This window comes from Myodes glareolus, chromosome 1, assembly GCF_982192425.1.
Source record: "Myodes glareolus chromosome 1, mMyoGla1.1, whole genome shotgun sequence".
NCBI lineage: Eukaryota > Metazoa > Chordata > Mammalia > Rodentia > Cricetidae > Myodes > Myodes glareolus.
This window is the reverse complement of record NC_142026.1, coordinates 26,282,243-26,305,384: the sequence shown is the minus strand read 5'-3', so window position 1 is coordinate 26,305,384 and position 23,142 is coordinate 26,282,243. Positions and strand designations below refer to the sequence as shown.

At 42.3% G+C, this 23,142-nt stretch overlaps 1 protein-coding gene across 4 annotated transcripts in view; it reads left to right on the top strand.

Moving 5' to 3' along the window:
• Pid1 (phosphotyrosine interaction domain containing 1) overlaps positions 1 to 23,142 on the top strand; it is a 227,200-nt gene that overhangs the window by 49,837 nt on the left and 154,221 nt on the right. Inside the window, exon 1 of one of the 4 annotated variants that reach the window (XM_048459081.3) lies at positions 6,894 to 6,917. The exons of the other annotated variants lie outside the window; for them this stretch is intronic. The gene's annotated coding sequence lies outside the window, so the exon portion shown is untranslated. Of the gene's footprint in view, positions 1 to 6,893; positions 6,918 to 23,142 lie in introns of those variants that run through there. 4 annotated transcript variants of the gene reach the window in all.

The following is a 23,142-nucleotide window of genomic DNA, read 5'->3' as shown; positions in this document are numbered from 1 at the left end:
CATCTGTCTGTCATCTATCATCACTCTCTCCCCTTTCTCTCTCCATCTATCCACTCGTTTGCAGTGAGGCCAGATCTTTTAAGGTATCCTTTGTAGAGCAAATAGTGTAGTTAAGGGCTTTGAAGAGAGAAAGACAGGCTTAAAGAATGGGCTGGTTTCAGGGGACTGGGAGTTGTGTGAGGAGAAGGGACAGTGCTCTTGCATGAGAACAGGGACTGTGATCACCACGTCCTGATCACTGTGGTGAACAGGCTGTCTTTAAAATATGATGTTATCTTTAATTATGTGTTTCTCTAAGTGTCCGCGTGGAGGTATATGCTCAGGAGTATAGGTCCCTGCAGAAGTCATGGACCTGGAGTATATGCAGTTGTGGGCCTCTGCATACCTGTGGGTGTTGGGAATTGAGCTCTGAGCCTCTGCAGTAAGAACTCTTAACGGCTTAGCCATCTCTCTCACCCCTGCTGAGCAGATTTTCTGATGGCGAAAGGAAGTTATTGCAAAAATCTGAAGAAGTAAAGACTAAAGGAACAAGTCAGTTTGTGCCGAGGTTGGTGATAACTCTCAGGAGTTGGGTGTCTCAATTTTGTGCTTCTTTTGGAGGTCTTGTTTTTTAAGACAAGACATTCTGGTTCCTCTCAAAAATTGTCAACTCTATACCTCCTTGAGAGGGAACTTTTGCTTTCATTGGCTTCCTCCCTATCTCCAGATGGGGCTCTCTATTCCCCAACCTCCACCCTCTAATTCTCTAACTCCAGGGAGATGGACAAATCTCATTCTCTTCAGAACCAGGGCCAAGGAATGGATTATTTTTGAGTGCATTTACTTGATGCTGTTCCCTCTCCAGCAAGGCACTATCATTAATTAGAGAAAAACAAACACAGCAAATCCTCACCAGCTGAGCTTGATATTTTCAAAGACTCACAGACTTCATCTGCATAAAAGAAATTAAATTTAGAGCCTACCTAGTGTGTACATTCATTCTGCTGGGTCTTTCCTTCTTCCACATTACTGTCTGCATCGGGTCCCAAGGAGTTGTCCCCCAGCTCTAAAGGGCCTGGAGTGCCTTGTGGGTCCTGGAAGAAGTGAGTTCCATCCTCAGCTGGCTGTTTAACCCAAGAGGCTGATGGGAAGTAAGGGACACTTGTGGCCAGCCTTTCTCACAGCGTGGAATAGAGAGTTCAGGACTATATAATGCAATGGGTGGCTTTAGCTTCCTCATGGCTAGAGATTGAACCCAGGGCCCTTTGAATGCCAAGTTGCTAAACATGCAGTCTCCTACTGGGTCACATCCTCAGCCCCTCCCATTTATGCATTCAAAAGCTGACTCTAGGTTAGTGCAGTGATTCACACCTGTAATCTCAGCATTTAGGAGGCTGAGATAGGAGGATTGCCATGAGTTTGAGACTAGCCTGGGATAATACTTCTGTTAGAGTTATCTCAAGATATTTTATATTATTTGTGGCTATTGTAAAGTGTGATGTTTTCTTTTTTTAGCCCATTTATAAATGTATATAGGAGGGCTACTGAATTTTTTTTTGAATTAATCTTATATGCTGCTACATTACTGAAGGTGTTTATCAGTTGTAGAAGTTCCTTGGTAGACTTTTATGGGTCACTTAAGTATACTATCATATCATCAGCAAATAGTGAAAGTTTGACTTCTTTTCCGATTTGTATCTCCTTGATCTCCTTTTATTGCTTTATTGCTCTAGCTAGGACCTCAAGAACTATATTGAACAGATATGGAGAGAGTAGACAACCTTGTCTTGTTCCTGATTTCAGTGGAATCGCTGGGAGTTTCTCTCCATTTAGTTTGATGTTGGCTGTTGGCTTGCTGTAATATTGCCTTTGTTATGTTTAGATATGTTCCGTGTATCCCTGCTCTCTCCAAGACCTTTATCATAAAGAGGTGTTGAATTTTATTGAAGGCTTTTTCAGGATCTAATGAGATGATCGTGTGGTTTTTTATTTTCAGTTTGTTTATATGGTGGATTATATTGACACATTTTTGTATATTGAACCATTCCTGTATCTCTGGGATGAAGCCTACTTGGTCATGATGGATGATTTTTCTAATGTGTTCTTGTATTCAGCTTATCAGTATTTTATTGAATAGTTTTCATCAATGTTTATGAGGAAGAGTGGTCTGAAATTCTCTTTCTTAGTTGTTGTATCTTTGTATGGTTTGGGTATGAGGGTAACTGTAGCCTTGTAAAAAGAGTTTGGCCATATTCCTTCTGTTTCTATTGTTTGGAACAATTTGAGGAGTAATGGTATTAGTTCTTTGAAAATCTGGTAGAATTCTGTGATGACATTTTGAAATTTGCAGGCAAATGGACAGAACTAGAAAAAAGTCATACTGAGTGATGTAACCTAGACACAGAAAGACAAATATAATATGTACTCACTCATAAGTGGCTTTTAGACATAAAACAAAGAATAACCAGCTTATAGTCCACAACCCCAGAGAACCTAGACAACAAAGAAGACTTTAAAAGAGAAGTACATATATCTGCCTAGGAAGATGGAAAAGACAAGATCTCCTGGGTAAATTGGGAGTGTGAAGGGCAGCGGGGCAGGGAGGAAGGAGAGAGGGGAGGAAAGAAGGAGTGTGGAAAAATGTATAGCTCAATTGAAAACAAGAAATTATAAAAAAAATTAATAAAAATAACTTATATTGGTTCTAAAAATACTTCTGAGTATCCTATGAGATTTTATTTATATGTAAAGTATATACATATGTAGTGTGTATACATATACATATGTATACATATATATTACTTATGAAAATAAAGAAAGGTTCTTGAGATCTGTAGATTTCACTTATGTTATACCCTAATAGAGACTTATAAGTTTAAAAAAATGGTTTTGTGCATTTTTAAAAAAAATCTTCCTTTAAAATATTTTCGTTTTGAAGAAGAACGCGAAGGTTCCCCTTTTAGGAGAAAATGAAAGGAATAATGACAGCAAAAGCACCAGTTGTGGCTTTGAGTTTTGTGCTTCCCCTTTCTTGCAACAGTTCTGTCATCCGGAATGCATGCCAGGTTCTGTGAGGACACGGTGTAAGGCCTCCCAGCAGCAGAGGTCTCAGTGGGTAAAGTTTTCGTCTCACAAGTCTGACACCCTGAGTTTGGGTGCCCAGAAGCCTTGTGAAACCCTGATGCAGTAGCGCCAGTGTCCTGCTGAGAGAAGGGGGCTGAAACGCAAGACTCACAAGAGGCTGTGGGCCAGCCAGCCTGATTTAGCCAGCAGTGAAAAGATCTTTGCTGTGGGAATTCATTCCACCAATAGCTTTGGGGTACCAGCCTTAGGCGTGCCTTCTGTGTGCAGAGGTAATTTCTTATATGGGAGAGATGGGTCTCGCTATGCTGGCCAGGGTGGAGTGCAGTGTTTATTCACAGGCTCAACTCCACTACTGATCAACACTGGAGTTTTGATCTGCTCCGTTTCAGACCTGGATAATTTACTTTGTGCTTCATGGCTTTATTACCTCATCATATTGCCCATCCTGCTTGAACAATTATTACCTCATCTCCTGGCATCTCTGCCTCCTAGCGCTGAGATTAAAGGCATGTGCCCAAGAAGCAAGTAATCTTATTAGCTGTGTATGAATTTCATTTATCATTCGTCAGTTCTCCTGTTGACTTGAACCCAGGCAGGTTCACCCCTCCTTAGGCAACCTGGTATTCCCCCGCTCTGGGAGGTCACCATATTGAAGCCAAACTTAGTGAGGACACTCGATCAGCACATTGCACTACAGCCCAGAACTCCTGGACTCAGGAATCCTTTTGTCCCAGCCTCCCGAGTGGCTGGGATTACAGGCGTATACCACCAAGCCCCGCCCAGGTTGGAAGCAAAGCAGGTCAAAACCGCAGTGCTGATCAGTAGTCGAATCATTAGTGATATGGTGCCTGTGAATAGACACTCCATCAGTAGTGATATGGCGCCTGTGAATAGACACTCCACTCCCACGTAAGCAACATAGCGAGACCTTGCCTCTTCCTCATAAGAGATTACCTCGGCACACAGAAGCCATGCCCTAAGGTCTGCATCCCAAAACTCATTGGTGGAATGAATTCCCACAATAGACCCTGTCTTAAGTTGGGAAGGTAATAACCGATACCCAAGGTTGCCCTCTGACCTCCTTCTATGTGCTTCAACATGGACGTGCAATTATACGTACATTCACTTATCACACACATATACGCTCACAGATGCACACGATGTCAGTAATAGCGAGAAATACAGTTTTATTAATTTTATGAGAATTTGACACTTTGAGGATTGTCTGTACATTTTTTTGAAGATTGAAATCTAAGGATTTAATCCACTGAGTCTTGAATTCATTGCTTCTATACCACTTTCCTTTTGTTTGTGTGATGATATGTGTGTGTATGTGTTTGTGTGTGTGTGTGTGTGTGTGTGTGTGTGTGTGTGAAGGTGTGTGATGGTGTGTATGTGAAGGTGTGTAATTGGTGGTGTATGTTATGGTCTGTGTGATGGTGTATGTATGTGTGAAGGTGTGTGATGGTGTGTGTATGTGTGTGTGAAGGTATATGATGCGGCGTATATGTGAAGGCATGTAATGGTATGTGTGTGTGTATGTGTGTGTGTGTGTGTTGTGTATGTGGGTATATACACATGGGTGTGGATGCACATGCCTTTGTGTACTATATAGAGCCAGAGGAGGACATTGACTGTCCACCTCTATCACTTTCTACCTTGAATCCAGAGCTAGGCTGGTGGCCATAAACCCAATGATCTTAGTGTCCTCAGTATCCCGCCCCCATACACACACAAACTGAGGTTAAAGAAATGTGGCTATGCATTGCTTTTTACATTGGATGTTAGGATCCAAATTATGGTTCTCATGCTTATGTAGCAAGTGCTTTGACACATTTAGCCATACCTTCAGCTTCTCCATCAATTTTCCCGTCTCCCCTCCATTACCTTCAGTCATCTGGATGCCGGCTACTATGGTGTAGTATATGAAGTTTTCCTTGCCCACTATCTCTGCTGCCCCCTCGCACCATCATTTTGGGAGGCAAAGACACAGAAACTCAGTGCCCAGCCATGTGGCTAATGATGTGGTGCCAGGTACAGCTATCGACTGACAGTGTTTACTTGGTCACTGAGGACAAACTGTGGGCAAGTGTCTGTTCCTTCCACGTGTCCACCAGTAGCACCACTGCTACACCTGTTGAGAGACCCTCCTGGCAGGGATCATATCTGCCACCAACCATTGTTAAAAGCTACCTTTCCAGTTTGTTCTGCTGTGGCTTAGATGCCTGTGATGAGAGCCACAAGGCCAAGCTTCCAAGACTGCACCTTATGAAGGCCTTCCTTACACCCACGTGCCCAGCTGAATGAGATGGCTCACTGAGGAAGCTGTCCTCTTCCGTGGGAAGAATGTTGTCCTCTTCCTGGTGGTCAGAGATTTCCAAGCCAGGTCCAGTAGAGACAGTTCAGGTGCTCTACATGTGCTTTGACGGTAAAAGGCTTTTGCATTAAAAAACATAACAAGGTACTGTTAGACAGGGCTGACCTTGTCAGCGATTGAATTTTAACACGTTGGTAAATGGCCAGTACATCAATGGAGATCTATGTGTGTGCTTACATTTATTTTCTCTGGCTTCACAATGCAATTTCTACTGCCAGGTCTGTGCACACATTTGGGCTTATGACATAATGTGTGCCTCCTCAGTACTCAGTCCTGCACAGTAAGGCTCTGAATTCAAGCCTGGTAATACCACACTGAGGCCTGAGTCAGGATTTGGGGGCCTAAAAGGAAGATTCAAAAGTGCCTGTGAGACCCAGACTTTGCTGATGGTCATAAGTTATTTTCATGCTCTAGCCGGGTGGCACTTGCTCATAATCCCAGAACTGGGTAGTTGGAGGTAGGGAGATCATAGGTTCAAGGACAGACTGAACTATATAATGATTTCAAGGGCTCCAGGACTACATAGTCAGACTCTTCTCAACAAAGAAGTGGACAATGACAAATCCCAGAACAAAAACATGAAGCCCTCTCTGTTCTATTAAAGTTAATAGAATAAGTACTTAAAACTTTTTAAAAGAATTATGCTATGCACCACTGACCCAGTAGGGAAGATACCCTGCAAAGTGTTTGACAAGCTAACAGTCTATTTTATTAATGGACAATTTTACAGCCACTGTGGAAAAGACAAGCAAGGCCCAAATAAATAGTCACAGAGAGAAAGTATAAGTTTGCAATAAGCACGCTGAAAGATGGTTGGCTTCATTTGACTTAAGGGCTATGTTCTAGTTACCTTTAAGTCTTTGCTATAACCTAGGATCTCGTGAACAGAGAGCTTCAGTTTAAGAACTGCCTTAATCATATTGGCCTGCGGGCATGTCTGCTTGGAAATGTCTTGATTATGAATTGATGGAGGAGAGCAAGCCCGCTGTGGGTGGCACTACTCTCTAGGCAAGTGAATCTGAACATTCAACAAGTATGCCCATCACCCAGCACCTGACATCCTTTGTGATTCTTGCCTTATTGCTTTGGTGTGAAGCGAACTCCTTGGTGACAGAACTACATGTGGAATAGCAAGCAGGCAGCATGGATGTATTTGTTTCTCTGCTTTGGACTGTGGATGCTATTTGACTCTCTACTTGAGTTCCTGCCTTGACTTCCTTAAAATGATGGGGAGTAACCTGGAATTGAAAACAAAATAAACCTCTTTCTTCCTTGAGTCACTTTTGGTTAGGGTGTTTGTCATAGCAACAGAAATGAAACAAGAACAAACTTTAAAATAGAACAATAGTGAAACTCTTGCCTTCCTCACCCCACCACTGCCTAACCCACAAGCCCCAGGATTTCACTTGGTTACTAGACCTTCCTAGCTCTTGTATCGGTGCTAGGGACTCGATTTGCTGGTCCTCATACTTGTGAGGTAAGGGCTTCATCCACCAAGCCATTTCCCCAGCCTTGCCTCCTTTTTCACAATGACCATGTAGATATTTAAGTAATAAGGAGAGTTTAAAATTGTCAATATAATTGTGACATTTGATAGTCAATTTACTGGCATGATTTTTCTTTATTTTGGATTGGCAGTGCTTGACTAGCTAGCTTAAAGTAAACAGCAAATTGCACTACATATATTAAGTTTTTAACTAACTAAGCTCATGTATGCCTGGTCAGTCGTATATATTTGCTGTGTGGAGGACAGAGACTGACACAGGGATGTAATGTTTACCCTGGAGAGAGACAGGAGTGTGTGGCATGTGGAAGTTTGGGGAAGGAGCTGCCGCTAGAATAGACTATGTGGTCAGCATGTTACTGAGAAGCTGACTGGGGGAAGAATTGTGAGCAGAATGTTATTCTTGCAAAGGGCCCCGAGGCTGACTCAACACTTCCTCTGCCTTTCTGGGCTCTGTGTTTTGCCTCTGTATTTGGCTCCGATGCTCTGAATTTAATTTCCCTAATTGAAAAAAGCCAGTGCTTAAATCGGATGGATGGTGCAGACAGATGTATTCCTTGAGAGAAATGTCACTCAGAATGACCAGAAATCCTGTTGAGGTTGAATGAGGCTATGGCTGTGTAATGGATCAGGCATAGGGGGAAGGTTTAGGGGTGCCCCAGTATGCTGGGTGCATGATCCACTCAGTCTCTTTCCATAATTCTCAGACACAGGAAGTTTGCCTTTGATCTGTGAAGTATAAGGACTCAGTGGGGGTTTGCTTACTTGGCTACTGTTTCCAGGTTAGTAAGTCATGGAGTCTACATCAGAATTAACCTACTCCCAAACTCAGGTCTTTTCTCTTTTCCTTTGGTCCCTATGTTCATTTTGTGATATCTAATGAACCACTGAGTGTCTCTATTCCTGTCTTCTGGCATCCTTGCTTTTTGTTGCTGGCTACAAAGGGCATCATATTTGAGCAACGAGTTTCAAGAAAGAGTTCAGGAGCTCTGTGTCCAGGGGCGGGGTTGGATTTTGTGGTGAGGGAGGGATGATGCACAGGAGAGCGCTGTGGGGAGAAATCCTGCCTTCTGATTCTATTTTCCACTTGTCTTGCTCTGCTTTGTGACAATGACAAACTCAGTGTCCTCATGTTTTAGACGGAATAGTAGTATCTCATCGGTTACCTGGTGAGTACCTGGTGAGACTGGTGAACTGCTCAGCAGGGCGTCCGCCTGCTAACCTCTTCCCCGCTCTGTGGTGCTGACATCCAGAAGGCAACTGGACTCCCAGGTCCGGTTCTCATGACAAAGCTCTTGAGGACCCTGGGGGTGGGAAGAGAGCTTCAGTCGGTCTCCTGTGGCTTATTCCTAGTGGCAACTTCACACAGCTATTGCTGTGTGAAAACAGCAATGTGAGATAGAACATCAGAGAAAGCCCCTATCCAAACTTGGACCCACTTTTTATCCCAGAGTACAGCGCAGAAAGCCACCTTGGACTCTGTTCCCTCAGTGAAATTCTTACAGATTTTACTCTTTCTACTGCACAAGATTCTGGGATACTTTTATTCTGATGGACGGGAAGAAAGAAATCTTACAATGTATGAATGCTACAACCTCTGTCTGTGATGGGATACTGCTTCATCTTCAGGTGAACTTCAAAAAGTTGTACTTTGAAAGGGAATTATACATTTATCTTGAAAGAACTTTTAGACCCTTAACCTAAGGGCCGAGAGGCAATTCTGTCTTAAACACAGCCCAGGAACACAGCATTATAGGATAAAAAGAAACCAATTAGGTAGCGCTCTCAACTGGACATTTCTTCGTTTTCTGCTCTCTGCCCCCCAAAGCCTAAATTCCAAGGAAAAGAGACCATAATAACGACTCAGCTTAAAAAACAATCTGGGCGGGTCTGGGTTTGTTACATATTAAGCCAGTCTAATGCATTCTTTATTTGTGAAATCGTAAAATTAAAATTGATTCCAGAAGAGTGACTTTGAGACCCATTAACATTCTTATTCATTAGAGAAGCCTGCAGGATTCTGTCCAACTTCAAATTCAGAAAGAAACTCACCAATCAGACGATATAATTTACTTGAAAATTCTTAGTAATCAAAATTCACTAAAGGGATGGAGATGCAGTTAGGTGGTAGATATAGTTAGATACTGTTAGGTGCGCACCCACCATGCACACATGTGTGCACGTGCACACACACACACACACACACACACACACACACGGCTGCATTATGATGCTTTTTGCTTGAAAAGTTGCTGTTTTGATAACTTCCTTCATGTAGGACACCATCAAGGTAGGTCCAGAAGCAGGTGAGATTATCTATCACTCAAATGGTTCCACAAAGTCCAGGACTCATAATTTAATGCAGAAGATATGGATGGAGAGTTACCCACTGCATATAAAAATATTCTGGATTTGAGACAGAGACTCATGGATTTCCCAATAGCTTTTGATACCCTTCCTAGGCCCAGGACAATTTATGTTCACACGAGTAATAGACATGATCAACTGACTGCCTAATATTACTTACATACACTGTTTAAGAGAATCACAAATCTATAAGTAACTATTTTTCATATATCACAGACAACTGAAGATTTGGCATTTGCAAAGATGGCCAGTGTCTCTGGCACAGTGTCCACAAATGGGCACTGGTAGAAGATTGGCAGTGGATGATACAGGATCCTCATATCTCAGCAGCTTGTTGGAAACATTGCCATCATTTTTAGCATCTCTTTGCTACTCAGCTTTCTGATTTGTGGGTGACTTCTTTTTTTTTCTTATCAATCCAACTTCCTATATCTATTCACATGTTTCTTTGTACACTGTCTTTTCTGTGATCATTTTATTCTGCTCTAATCTCTGCCTCACACTCTTAGAAGAGTATGATACATGAACACGATAAATATTTTTTTCATTATGACACCATTTTATTTGAAAAGGGATTTTGGAAAATACTACTTAATGTGATTTTTCAGCAGTGGCTGTGTATAGCCACAGAAAGCTTGATTAAATTTTAATTAAAGTAGACTTAATTAAATCCTATTGGGTGAAGCAAATGGAAAAAGTGATTAACCCTCCTTAAGTGTTTCCACCAATCCTCTGCTCAGTCTTTAGGCGTCTCCCCTGGAGGGGACTTCTGTTGGTCGCAGATACCCACGTTGGTCTGGGGGATGGATATGTTCCCCGATTCCCAAATCCACTGGTGGTCTCTGCATCTCATTTGAAACATGGGATTCAGCCATTTCCTCAACAAAATATTGGCACCTAAAGAACAAAAAAATTAAAAAAGCTGCATTATTTGAATTTTATATTTACATGTGTAGCAAAAGATATTGAACAAAGTGTCTTGAAGTCGCCCCCCTCCTCCCTGCTTATTTCTTCTAGTTTAGGATGACTCTGTAATATATGTTTCCAGAGTCTCACCACTTTTCTAAGTTCAAATATTTCCTTGCTAATACAAAACATTTTTGGAGGACATTCGAAATAGAAAAAATGGGCAAGAAGTAAAAATTTAAGGTGCATGTCACTATAAACTATAGCCACCATTTCGGGGGAGCTATCTTGGGATGTTGATGAATAGTTATGTGAGGTGGTTTGCAGAATGCTCCTTTCTTTTCTCCCGTAGTGATCTTTTTCTGGTAGCTTTTTTACCAATCTGTTCACTGGCACCTTTATGAACGTTCTAGATGATCGTTACTTCTACTGCTAAGTAATCAGCAAATAAAAAGCCAACATAATTGAGCAGGCATGGGTATCTACTCCCAGTCAGTATTAAAGGTACGTTTCTCAATCCTCCTGGCTCCTACACTCATGGCCTACAGAATCAACTAAGCGGGGCTCATAGAGACTCACAGAGACTGAAGCAGAAGTTATGGAGAGCTGTGGGACAATAGTTTGTACCCTGTCACTTGTAATTTAATAAAATGTTGATTGGTCAGTAGTCAGACAAAAAGTAGAGGCAGGGTGATGAGAACAGGAGAATTCTGGGAAGAGGTGAGCTCTGTAGGTAGTCATCACCCAGACAGAGGGGAAACAAGATGAGAATGCCTTGCTGATGAGAGGTACCAAGCCACATGGTTAACACAGACAAGAATATTGGGTTAATGTAAGATGTAAGAATTAGTTAATAAGAAGTCTGAGCTAATAGGCCAACCAGTTTATAATTAATGTAGACCTCTTTATGTTTCTTTGGGACTGAAAGACTGTGGGATCAGGTGGGACAGAAACCTCTGTCAACTATGGAGCCTGCTAGGTCCTCTGAATATACATTTGGTTGTTTAACTTGGGGTTTTTGTGGAACTCCTAACAGTAGGAATGGGAAGCATTTTTGATGTTTTTTCTTGCTCTTGGGACCCTTTTCTTCCTACTGAGTTGCCTCGTCTAGCCATGATATAAGGGTTTGTGCCTAGTCTTCCTGCATCTTATTATGCTGTGTTCAGTTGATATTCCTGGGGTATCAACTTTCAGATATTCCTTTATCTGAAGGGAAATGGAGGAGCAGTAGGTCTAGGAAAGAGGGGAGGTATATGTGGCGAAACTGGGAGGAGTGGAGGCTGCCTTGGAATGCATTGTATGAGAGAAGAATAAATGAACTAAAAAAAAAAAAGATATATTCTCAGATGGAAAGGTATCTGGTAGTCAGGAGTCAAAGGATACCACACCCAAACCACACACTAGAGATTTGTTGGGAGGGAAAAACCCAGGAGGGTGGCTGCCTCTGGGTGGCTGAGAAGCAGCAAGAGAGCTGAGCAGAACACAGGATTGTTTATTTGGAGTTTCTTGAGGGGGCAGAAATTTCCAGAATGGCCAGGGATTGGGGAAGTTATATGGCCTGATCTTGGGGCAACCTCAGAGATTGGTAGGATTTTTTTTTCCCAGATAGGGTGGGATCTGCCAGTCTTCAGCATGGAGGGAAGTCTGGGCAGCTGGGCCTGGCGAGTGGAGCTCCTCAGGTGGGGGCCTGGCAGCTCCTGTGCCTCAAGGAGTCCAGCCAGGCCTCAGGGGGTCCCTGCTGTCAGCCAGAGTAGTCTAGGAGCTTGGCAGACAGAAGACGCCAGGGGCCGGAATTGCAAGGAGTCTGTGAACATGGCAGGGCCCTCCTGCTGCCCATGGTGGTTCAAATAACCAACATGAGGAGCCTTCTCCTTTCAATGGAAGGCAGCTCAAAGGAGATGAAAGATGCTGTTTCAAAACCCCAGGCTACTGACTCTAGAAAATGTATTAAGCAGGTCAGTCTAGATTTCAGTGGTTACTAGTCTCTAAAATATAACATAAAATATAGCATTTCAAGTCCTGTAGATGTCGCTTTTTCAAGAACCATCCAAAGCCAGATTCCCGGATAGGCAGTGATTCTCTCCTGTGTGGTGGTTGGGTGACCCAGGCTTCCTCTTCATGGCACTGCCGCCACCCCAGTGGTCTCATGTGTGAACCTAGGCACGAGCAGAAAGACATGAAGAGGAGGTACCGCCATTCCTTTAACATTTGAAAGTGTCTTCTCCTAATAGGCATTCCTTTCTTTGCTGTTGTTCTTTTGACATGAGGTATAATGTTTGACTGGCCTCAAACTTTGTAGCCGAGGTTAGCCTTGACATTTCAATTTTTTCGCCTTCACCTTCCAAGTGCTGGGACTATAAGTATGTGTTATGTATTAAAAATAAGCATGTGTTGTAAACAGGCATATTGCAAGTGCCATGCATGGCATGTGATTTTTATACTTGTGTTTGTTAGTCGAGAACTCAGTCTCATTGGTTCATAGTTAATTTCCGATGGTGGGAAAATGTAATTCAGCTTCGTGCCTAGGAAGGAGGACAGTGGATTTTGGGAACCAGCCAGCATCCCAGCCATAGACACTATCTAGGACAGGGTATACACTGGTTGGCCAGCAGGCCACACTTGTCATACCATGCATTTCATTTGGTCAGCATAGTGCTTGTAGAATTTTATTGTTAATGTCAGCAAGCACCTTAAAGACCAGAGATTTCACATCCTATGTCATTTTCTCAGCTGTGACCTTCGACCCTTGGGAGAGTGACAGCATCGACTCCATATTCTTGCTTGCCATATTGTCTAGAATTGAGTAGACAGGCACGTGTTCTTTCATCACGCCTAGGAACCATCCTTCTACCTCATCTTTACCTCTCACTTCTCGGTACCAATTTTCATTTACCAAATAATCCTATTCACACCAGAGCTTGTGCTCTCACCTTTGTTCCTGGGTGCCCTAGCTCGAGGATTGAACACCAGAGTGTGGTTCACGGCCCATTGCTACCCGCTTCTTCTTCTCGTACCCCCTCTTGCGGCATCAAAGAAGGCACAAGGCACATTTTCTTTGACAGGGACGGTCAAGGAATAACAACATCCTTATTGGTGAGGGTATATTTTTGTGAGTTCATAAAATTGCAGATGCTATTGGAAGGGAGGGAGGAAGATACGAAGGCAAGGCAGGAAAGGAGGAAGAAAAGGCATGCATGCTATTCTCATGGTGTGAAACTCCTAAGTCTCTGATTAAAATCCTGGCTGCCTTCTGTATGCGTGTTTTATAAGCTCTATTACATTGCGATTTCAAGTGGGATCTTTGGGCAGGGATTTAGGTTTCTTTCCTTAGAAGTTGTTACTTGGGTTTTCTTTCTGTGTAGGATAAACCTTGTGAAGGTTCCCAGATGGGAAGTGGTTAAAGAAGCACATTATGGAGGTGAGCTGAGAAGAATTCTTCCCTTCTAGTTGAGAAGTCTGCTCCTTGTAACCCAGAAGGCTATTGCCCTGAGCATGCCCTGAGTATCTCCCACCACTTACTTCTGTGTGTCTGGGCACTTATTCCTGAACAGTACCAAGAAGTGTTAGACAGTGCAGGGGTCTCTGGGGGCTTCTTAGAATAGACCCACCGGACTTATAGGTAGGAAAATTGAATCAAACTATCTCTCTTCTACTGTAGAGGTTTGGACAGAATGAATGAATATTCTTGGAGGAAGAGAGAAAGATGGAGAGGGAGATAGAGAGGAGGAGTGGGTGGAGGCGGGGTATAGTAGTTCTTATGACTCAGGGACCCACCACCCAGATCCCCAGTGAATCCCACATGGAGTTTTATTCTTAGTTATAACCATCCTGCCTTAGCTGGGCTGGTTTCCTGTCTGCTTTCCTTACCTTACAGTATCCTGTCCACCTTTTGTCTCTGGGCTTTTCTTGTTCTCTTCTGTAAATCTCACTCCTACTGCATGGATTGCTGTGTAGCTGGTTGGCTGGCTCCTGATGTCCTCCTCCTTCTCTGGCTACTTTTCCTCTGAATTCCCTCTCCCAGTTTTCCCTCTATATATCTGCTCTGTCTTCTAGCCCTGCCTATCCTTTCTCCTGCCTAACTATTGGCCATTTAGATCTTTCTTAGCCTATTAGGTGTTCTAGACAGGCAAAGCATCATAGCTTCACAGAGTTAAACAAGTGTACTATAAACAAAAGTAACACACCTTAATGTAACATTCTCAACAGAGTGGGAAGAGAGGGAGAAAGAGATAACCCCTATCCCCGGAAGTGGAGCTTGCAGTGTATGCCTAGAGTGGTAGGCAGCACGTCTAACTGAGGGGAGTCTTCGTGACTTCATCCCTCAGCTCATGTATGGAAGCAGAGAGGACAGGTATCATAGTTTGCTGTTTGTGAAGTACATTGTCACAGTCCCTTTAGGACAGGGAGGCATCACACTAGTCATTGGCACCATTCCTTGAGAGGCATTGGAAACTATAAAGCTGAGTGTGATGTTTTTAAATTCTTGCTAGGGAAGAATCTAAAGATGTTAGGTGCTAAGGTTGTAGCTAAGCCTACTGAGTGAGAAGCCCTGCTAGGCAGGCAGTGGGATCTGCGTGTGAGTCTTACCCATGCAGCTTGCAGCACATCTAACAATAACATCTGAGAACCTCTGGGCTGAGACATTTGCCCACAGATGAATAGCTAATAAATATCTTAATATAGGCTGGAGAGATTGCTCAGCTGTCAAAGGCTAGGCTCACAACCCAAAATAAATAGCTTAATAGGGGAAGCAAAACTCAACAGAAGAGGCTTCAGTGCCATGCTTCAAGAGACCCAAAAGAGATCTAGCAAGCCACTGTCACCACATGGCTCTCTCCACGTTGTCTTTGGAAGTGGAAGTGTGGTCTTGGAAGGCAGCATCCCTGACCTGAAAGCTCAATAGACATGCAGGGCATCATGTGCCTCTTATCATCTACTGACCCGGAATGTGTTTCAGCAGAGTCCCCTAGTGATTCTTGGGTGGGTGAAGTTGGAGCCTCACTGTCACTGTCTTCCCTATCCACGGTTGGAAGCCAGATAGTTTCTGGAGAGGTGAAAAGGCTCGGAGTCATGTTTCTGTAAACAGGAATGGATGTAGTGCTGCCTAGCTGAGCACAGACCAGGGGCTCGGGTTAGCAGACGGGCTGGAGGGAGCACTGGTGGTACTTATCCATCAAATGGAGTCTGAGAGTTGGTTGCTCTTCTAAAGCTACCAATGGCAGTTCCACTTAGGATGTCGGGGTTAAAGAACTCGAAAAGAATCCACTTCGTCTAGATCATAAACACACCGTAGAATATTCCATATGGATGGAATCTTAGCCAACACTTTTTTTTTAACCATAAAGGAAGGAATTTATCTTTCAAAATCTCCAAGGTGTGTGTGGTGATTTATAAATTGGATCTATAAATTTAAAGAAGCGTAGAGTCTGCTTAACTCAAATAAGTTGGTATACCCTGGCTATATCACTCACATGCCTTCCTAACAACTGTGACTTGAACTATACTGAATGTTGAAATATAACAAATGTATTAGCAATTGGATTTTGTAGCATCCTTGATCATTTTTGTTTGTTTGTTTACATGGGACTATTTCCCCCCAAAGGCGTGACTTTCTGATTTGCTTTTAGGAAGACTCTCAAGAGTCCAGCCTGGAAATAAATTCAAGCAACCAAAAATTCAGCTTAGCAAGTGGTTTTATATGTATTTAAATTTTGTTGTTGTTGTTGTTCTTATTATGGAAAGTCTGTATTTCCCCCAAAGCACACAGGATCTATTTCGGCGTCAGCCAGCAAATGAGACGGTAATTGGTGTGTAAGCCGTTCATTCTCCAAGTTTTCTCACGGGGCATAATTTGTCTCTTATTTGTCAGGGATGGGTTCTGCAAGACAACACTCCCATTCACGATGGACCCAGCAAATGCACTAAAACATTATCATAGCTGGGATTAATGGTCCACTATGGATTTATGTCAAGAATGTTAATGATTTGTTTATGAATAAGTGGGCCTGTCGCATGGTGAAACAGTGGCCTGGAGAATTGCTGAATGGACAGTTTGCTTGCACAGGGTTCTCACAGGAAATAAATCCCCTTGCCAGCCCCTTTGACTCTCTAAAGTAGCTACTGTGTGGGCTCTGAAAGGTGGCATTTACCTCTCCAAGTCCTGCGCTCGCTGCTGCTGCTCTCCAAACCCGAAATTTTGTTCATTTAGAATGGAGAAGCTAATCTTTACAAGGCTGAATATGATTCTGTATTTTTTTTCAATTTAAGCTTGTGAGAAAATAATCAAATTAATCTCTCATTAAGTAAAATTCCCCCCCCCCCTCAGGATTTTCTGAAGTACGAATACGCAGTAGGTTTTAATTGTTAGGTGCAAGTTAGTTATTGCAAATTGGAGTCTAGCAAATGAGAAATATATTGACCAGGATTATAAAATGATTAATACATAACATACACATGCATATTTAAAAACTCTAGTTTGTGTGATTCGGTATGTATGTATGCATGGATGCATGGATAACTTGTATGAATGCTTAGGGTGAGGTTTTCAGCTACTTTTTAAAAACATTTACCGCTTAAGGAATGCTACATACGCAAAAGACTTTCACAGAGACAACTAACCTGGGCTCATAGGAGTTCACAGACATGGCTCAACAGCTAAGGAACCTGCCTGGGACTGACCTATACCCTCTACTTATGTGTGACAATTGCATAGCTTGGTCTACTTGTGGGACTCATAGCAGTGGGATTAGGGACTGTCCTTGAAGCTATGGAGGCTTTGGAGAACCTATTCCTCATACTGGGTTTCCTTACCAAGCCTTAATATGAAGGGAGAAGTTTAGTCCTCCCTTAACTTGATAGGCCATGCTTTATTGATACCCATGAGATGCCTGCCCCTTTATGAACAGAACCATAGGAAAAGTGGATTGGGGGTGGGGAGAGGAGGTGGGGAAGTAAATGGAAGGACATGAGGGAGGGAAACTGCAGTTGGAATGTAAAATAAATGAATAAATTTAATAAATAAAACTTAATAACTTTTTTAATAATTGAAAAAAGAGAAAGGTTGTCAGTTAAGAAGAAACGTAAAGTAAAATGCTATTCTATTTACTTGAAAAGATTCATTTTTCTCTTCTCTCTGGAATGGAGTTAGTGTGTGTTTGGCTGGGACTGCATCTCAGTGGTCTGTCATATGCTTGCTTTGCAAATGTGAGGACCTGAGTTTGAATGGAGAGCCATGTAAAATGTAGCATGGACAGTGACTCATGGTTGTAACCTCAGCACCAGGAAAGTGGGGACAAGAGACCAGAGTCTCATGGACCAGTCAGTCTAGTCTAAGTGGCGAGCTCCAGGCCAATGAGAGACCCTGTTTCAAGGAGTTGGATGACATTCCTGCAATGACACCTGAAATTGTCCTTAGGCTGCAAGGCTGCTCACCCATATACATGCACCCCAAGCCCCATGTATTTTTTTTTAAAATAATGTAAGTCAAGTTTTGTTAAAATTAGTTGGAAGGCTCTTTAATAAAACCTCAAAGTCATTTTGAATAACCTTCTACCATGTGATCTTTTAAGTTTCACACTGACTGATTTGGAGGATCGTAACATCCAGGCTCCTTTATGCGCAGAAGAAATGCATACTGTCTGTTCAACAACAATGGCACCTGCATAGCCAGGGATTATGCAGATCCCATTCCCTTGGTCCTTAGAGCAGACTCGTGGATATAAAGCCACTGTGAGGAGACTCAGATAGGTAGTGCTAGTTCCCACTATACCTACGGTCTGCTGTGCAAGAAACGACAGGCCAAAGCCTGTGTGGTCTCCCCACTCACATCCTCCTTCTCCTCTTGACTGCGTTGTGGTTCCTAGGCAAGTAGATGGGCTTGTTGAATGATCTTAAAAAAAATTGTGGGCTCAGATAAGGAGTATAGAATTCTTCAATAGGGTGTGGACGTCTTACATCAGACCATAGCTTCTTGGGTTTCATTCAGTTCTTCAGAGAGACTATGTGAGATGTAAGGAAAGTGCTCTACAGTTAGCAACAATGCTAGCTTGATCATTTTTATCATATTCCAGATTACCAACCCTAGGCACTTGTCTAATCATGCCGGGGTTTGTCATCCATATTATTTTTCTATTAACATTAGTACCATGGCATCTTTTTTGTACAGTAAGCATGGTGCTAAAGTTAAGGGACTCAAATTCCTAAGGACCCCATTAAATAACTATCACACCCTTGCCCACCCTTAACTGCAGCCTTGGCAATAAATGGCAGCCGTATATGTGGACTTGACCTCCTCTGATCATTCTTGAGTTCATCAGTTTAGCAGGGAGAGCTTTCCTAAGGTTAAGACAGAAATTTGTTAAATTTTAATTTCATACTATAATTAATAGTTTTCAATATTTTTCATTGCATTAGTTTTTATTGTTCTAACAAATCTGGATATTAGACTATTGCAATAATGTCCAGGTATTAATTATTTTGTTATTTATTATTATTTTTGGTTTTGGATAGAGTAAATTACATCTGAAGGGTGTTTTAAGCATCTACCATGCACATGGAATTAGTGTCTGAACTTTGAGGAAGGGAAGAGGCGTCAACCCTTGGTTGGATGCTAGAAAGACTGAGAATGTCCATCTATATTTTGTTCATGATCAGGATTCAGTGGGGACAGAGTTCCTTCATTTCCGATTGTGTGCTTTTCCAGCTCTTGAATGTTGATGCAGGAGACACTCCGCAGTAATGAGATGCCACTAGACACATGGATTCCTAACAGCCGAGTGTCTTAGCTATGGAGCAGAACTGTATATGCATTTATACTGTTTGTTTCCCATCTGTTTTTATATACGGGCTGAAGGAATTCCTTTCTCCATCTCCTCCATAGATGTGATTTTTTGGTAAGAATGAGATGATAGAAGAGAACAGGAATACCTTACTTTCTGTACTGGGAGTGAATGGTTCTCCTGGGGACTCAGGGACACTGACGCTCCAGGACTGGTATTCATCAGACTCACCAGCAGATGGAAACGAAGACCCTTTCTTCTACCCTTGTAACCAGTGCCCCAGAGGTGTCTCAAAGGGAAGGGCTCTGTGCATGGACTTGGTAAAGGGATAATCCAAACTCCAGCAGTTCTAGGATCAGGCTGTACCTTTTTTCCCGATACAGCATCCGTAGTTTTACTTAGATTTCCAATGTGTCCTGAAGTCTAAAATGACTTTATAAGTCATTGTGGTTGTAGGTGGAACGAAGAACATTGAAGGAAATCTCATTGAGATTGGGAGGGAAATGGATCAAATTCATGGGCTTCAGAGTGATGAAATCCTATCACAAATGGATGACCCTTAGAATAAACCATGGTTTTCATTCACACTGAGAAGAAAACATTCCTATTAAAACACCATTATGTACTCTGTCACTGCTACCTAAGAGTGATGATAAGAATTGCTGACTAAAACTTATGTAGGAAGGCCAGGCTTGTGTAATGCATGATATTATTAGTAGTAGTCGTATTTATTAGTACTAGTATTACTTAAAAGATTTAAATTTATTTTTGATAATGTGTATGTATGTGTCTGTGTGAGGGTATGTTCCTGCATGTGCAGGTGCCTGCAGAAGCTAGAGGCATCAGCTAGCCATGGAGCTGGAGTTATAATTGGTAGCAAGCTGCTGGATGTGGGATTCCCTTCTGTGTGCTAAGAATATGTTTTATTATCGTTAGTTAATAAGGAAACTGTTTCGGCCAATGGCTTAGCAGAGCAATGTCAGATGTGAAATCTGAACAGAGATATATATAGAGAGAGAGTAGGTGGAGTCAGGGAGATGCCATGTAGTTACCAAAGGAGAAAGATGCAGGAACTTATTGGTAGGCCACCACCTCGTGGTGATACACAAGTTAACAAAAATGGGCTAATTTAAGATGTAAGAGATAGCTAAAATATGCCTAAGCTATTAGCCAAGCTGTGTGGTAATTAATATAGTTTCTGTGTGATTATTCGGGTCTGGGTGGCCGGGACAAGAATGAGCAGTCTCCACTTACAGGAACCGAACTTAGGTCCTCTGCAAAACAGTATTGCTGATTTCTCCAGTCCAATATTATATTATTATTTATGTCTCACCTGAGCCAGGATTTGGGGCATCTGCAGATACTTTCTGAATGGATCAATAGCCTCCATATTCTTTCGGTTAGCTGCCTCAGCCCAGTACTCCTGGATTTTAAGCACATGCCCAATCCCTTGTCTGTTACTCATTTTTGCCAGAATGGCATTCATAACTCAGGGCAGACACTGTCATAGCGTAGATTAAATAATGATGTTATCAAAGAAACTGGCTTGAATTCCAAGAAAAATTATTCTTCATGGTTCAAAGAGAGAACTGAATAAAACTCAAATGGATACCGGCCCTGAATTTTGAGCTTCTTCTTCTCTAATATATTTTGGAATGTGGCCTTCTAGTTCAGAACTGGTGATGAAAACTTCATATTCTTCTTTTTTAATGCTTCTAGACAGTTAAATAAGGAGGTAGCTTTTCCTTAGGGTTGAAGGGATCTTGTCTCTTTTTGAAATCCTAAATGATTATTTTCCAGATTTCTTGTGATCAGAGAAACATTTTAAGTATTAGCTTCAATTTTTTCTCTTTAGATAGTACTAGGTAGCAGAGAGAAAAGTCAGTCCCCTCACAATCCCAAATACTAATATTGAGCAAACTGTAGTACTCTAACTGGATCTTAGTTAATAAACATGATATTGATCATCAGAAAATAAAATGCCATAGAAACCAAAGTGAATGTGACTTTTCATTAGGGAAATGCAAACCAAAAACCAGACTGGGATGCCCATTCACACTCATGAAGATTCTCTCTCTCTCTCTCTCTCTCTCTCTCTCTCTCTCTCTCTCTCTCTCTCTCTATCTCCATCCCTTTCTCCTTCCCTCCCCCCTTCCCTCCTGTTTTCTGACTGTAGTAGGGTTGAAACCATGTAAATGATACTGCAGGCTCAGGAGGATCAGTTAGGGTGCTTTAGGGAATAGTCAATACTGTTCTTTAGGTTCATTGACAAATGGTAGTTCCAATCTTTCCAAGCAGGCTGTCAGGTTAAGGGTGGGGACTCGAATAGAATTCCAAACCAGGCCTGTTTCTTCTCCTCTTTGAACTCATAGTTCTACCAGGTTAAGGATGCCTTTTGGCCCTGAGCTCAAATTATGTAAAAGTGGAAATCGACTAGGGTAATTTTATTGTTTGTTTTAGTGCATGATAATAATTTCATAACAATGGATCTCATGGTATAGAATGACATGCAAAAGAAATAAAACCCTGTGAAGATTCACTGTTAGTACTTTGGTGTCTGCGCTGTCCCTAGACCTTCAGATATATACAGTCACTGTCTTCACCGTCAGACTTTGGACTTCTTTTGTGGCTTACTGTATACCATTTGATGGAATCTCACAATTCACACGCTGGTTTCTATATTCCCTCCTTTTTTAATGGCAGGGAAAACATTTAAAAGATTGTTAAATGGTTCTGGGAAACCCATTTCATCCTACTGGTGGAGGTGATTAAGTCAAAAGAAAAGAAAGCAACTGTGGTTGATGGTCCTAAATGCTGGCTGTGAAGGAACTGGATGTGCAGGCAGCACCATGGGAACTCAGCAGAGGGACCAGAAATACTCTTCAGCAGATGCAGCTGCTGCCGGTTATATATGTGGTGCATAGTGACTAGGAACTCCAGCATTGTAACAGCTGACAACAGATACAAGTCCTAGGCAGGGTGAGTTCCTTCGTCAGATCTACATTGCATGGGGTCCATGGTCAGACTCCTTCAGCCGTCTGTAATTTTGTCCAGGATATTTTGGTGAAATGGAGGAAAAGGGTATGCTTTCCTAAACCAGCTCCACTTGGAGACCCTTGTGATTTCTTGGTTGCAGTAAAGAAGGGGGAGCATTCTGATGTGCTTTCATGGGAAAGATTTTTAACAGCCCCATAGACGTCTGCCAAGGTCTCTCTTTCCAGTGGGACTTGGATGTGCTGGGTAAATGAAAAAGTTGAGTTCCGACCAAACCAAATAGCTGCCCACATGAACAGGAATTCCTTCTCTGGGTTGTCGGGCTACAGCTTGCGTCAGGACAGTGTGAGCGTCAAGTCCACCTTCTAAAGATGTTGATGTAGAGCCCAAATACTGAAACATTAGAAGCTCTGAAGTATGTGCATATATAAAAATGCACATAGGAGCATTTTACTATTTGATTAAATATTTTGCTGTTTGAATTAAAGTTGTTCATGTACGATACATTTTTCATTATGCAGATGGGTTCTGACGTCAACATTCTGAGAAATTGTTGGAATGCCATTGAAATTGGCCTTGATAGGAAAATACCCATATGTTCATATAGCTGTTTAATTACGAGTTTCCCATTTATGTCCAAGACACATTTTCTATGGAATGTAAAGGCATTTTAAAACTCAACCATGGAGATAATTTGTAGATTTCACAAATTCAAGGTTGTATACTTAAGGAAGGACACCCTTGGGGTGGGGAGAGGGCTCAGCAGATGAAGCACTTGCCACTCAGTTTTGAGCATCAGTGTTCAGATCCCTGGAAACCATGTACATGCCTATATCCCAGGAGGTAGGAGGTGAGAAACAGGTGTTCGCCCACAGCGAGCTGATTAGCTAGCCTCGCTAAAACAGCTAGCTACGCTGAGAGACCCAACCTCAATAATAAGGTGTAGAGTGATAGAGGACATCATCCAGTGCCGGGCCACCATATGCATGCATACATGTGATCTTGTGCATATGTACACAAGTATCCACATATATGTAAACACACACACATACACATGCACTTGAAAAGGAAGTATATCCCAACGAACCTCTGGGCGCTATGCCAGGTACTCAACAGTGGAACTGATTTAACTGTGGTGACAAGTGACTGGACTC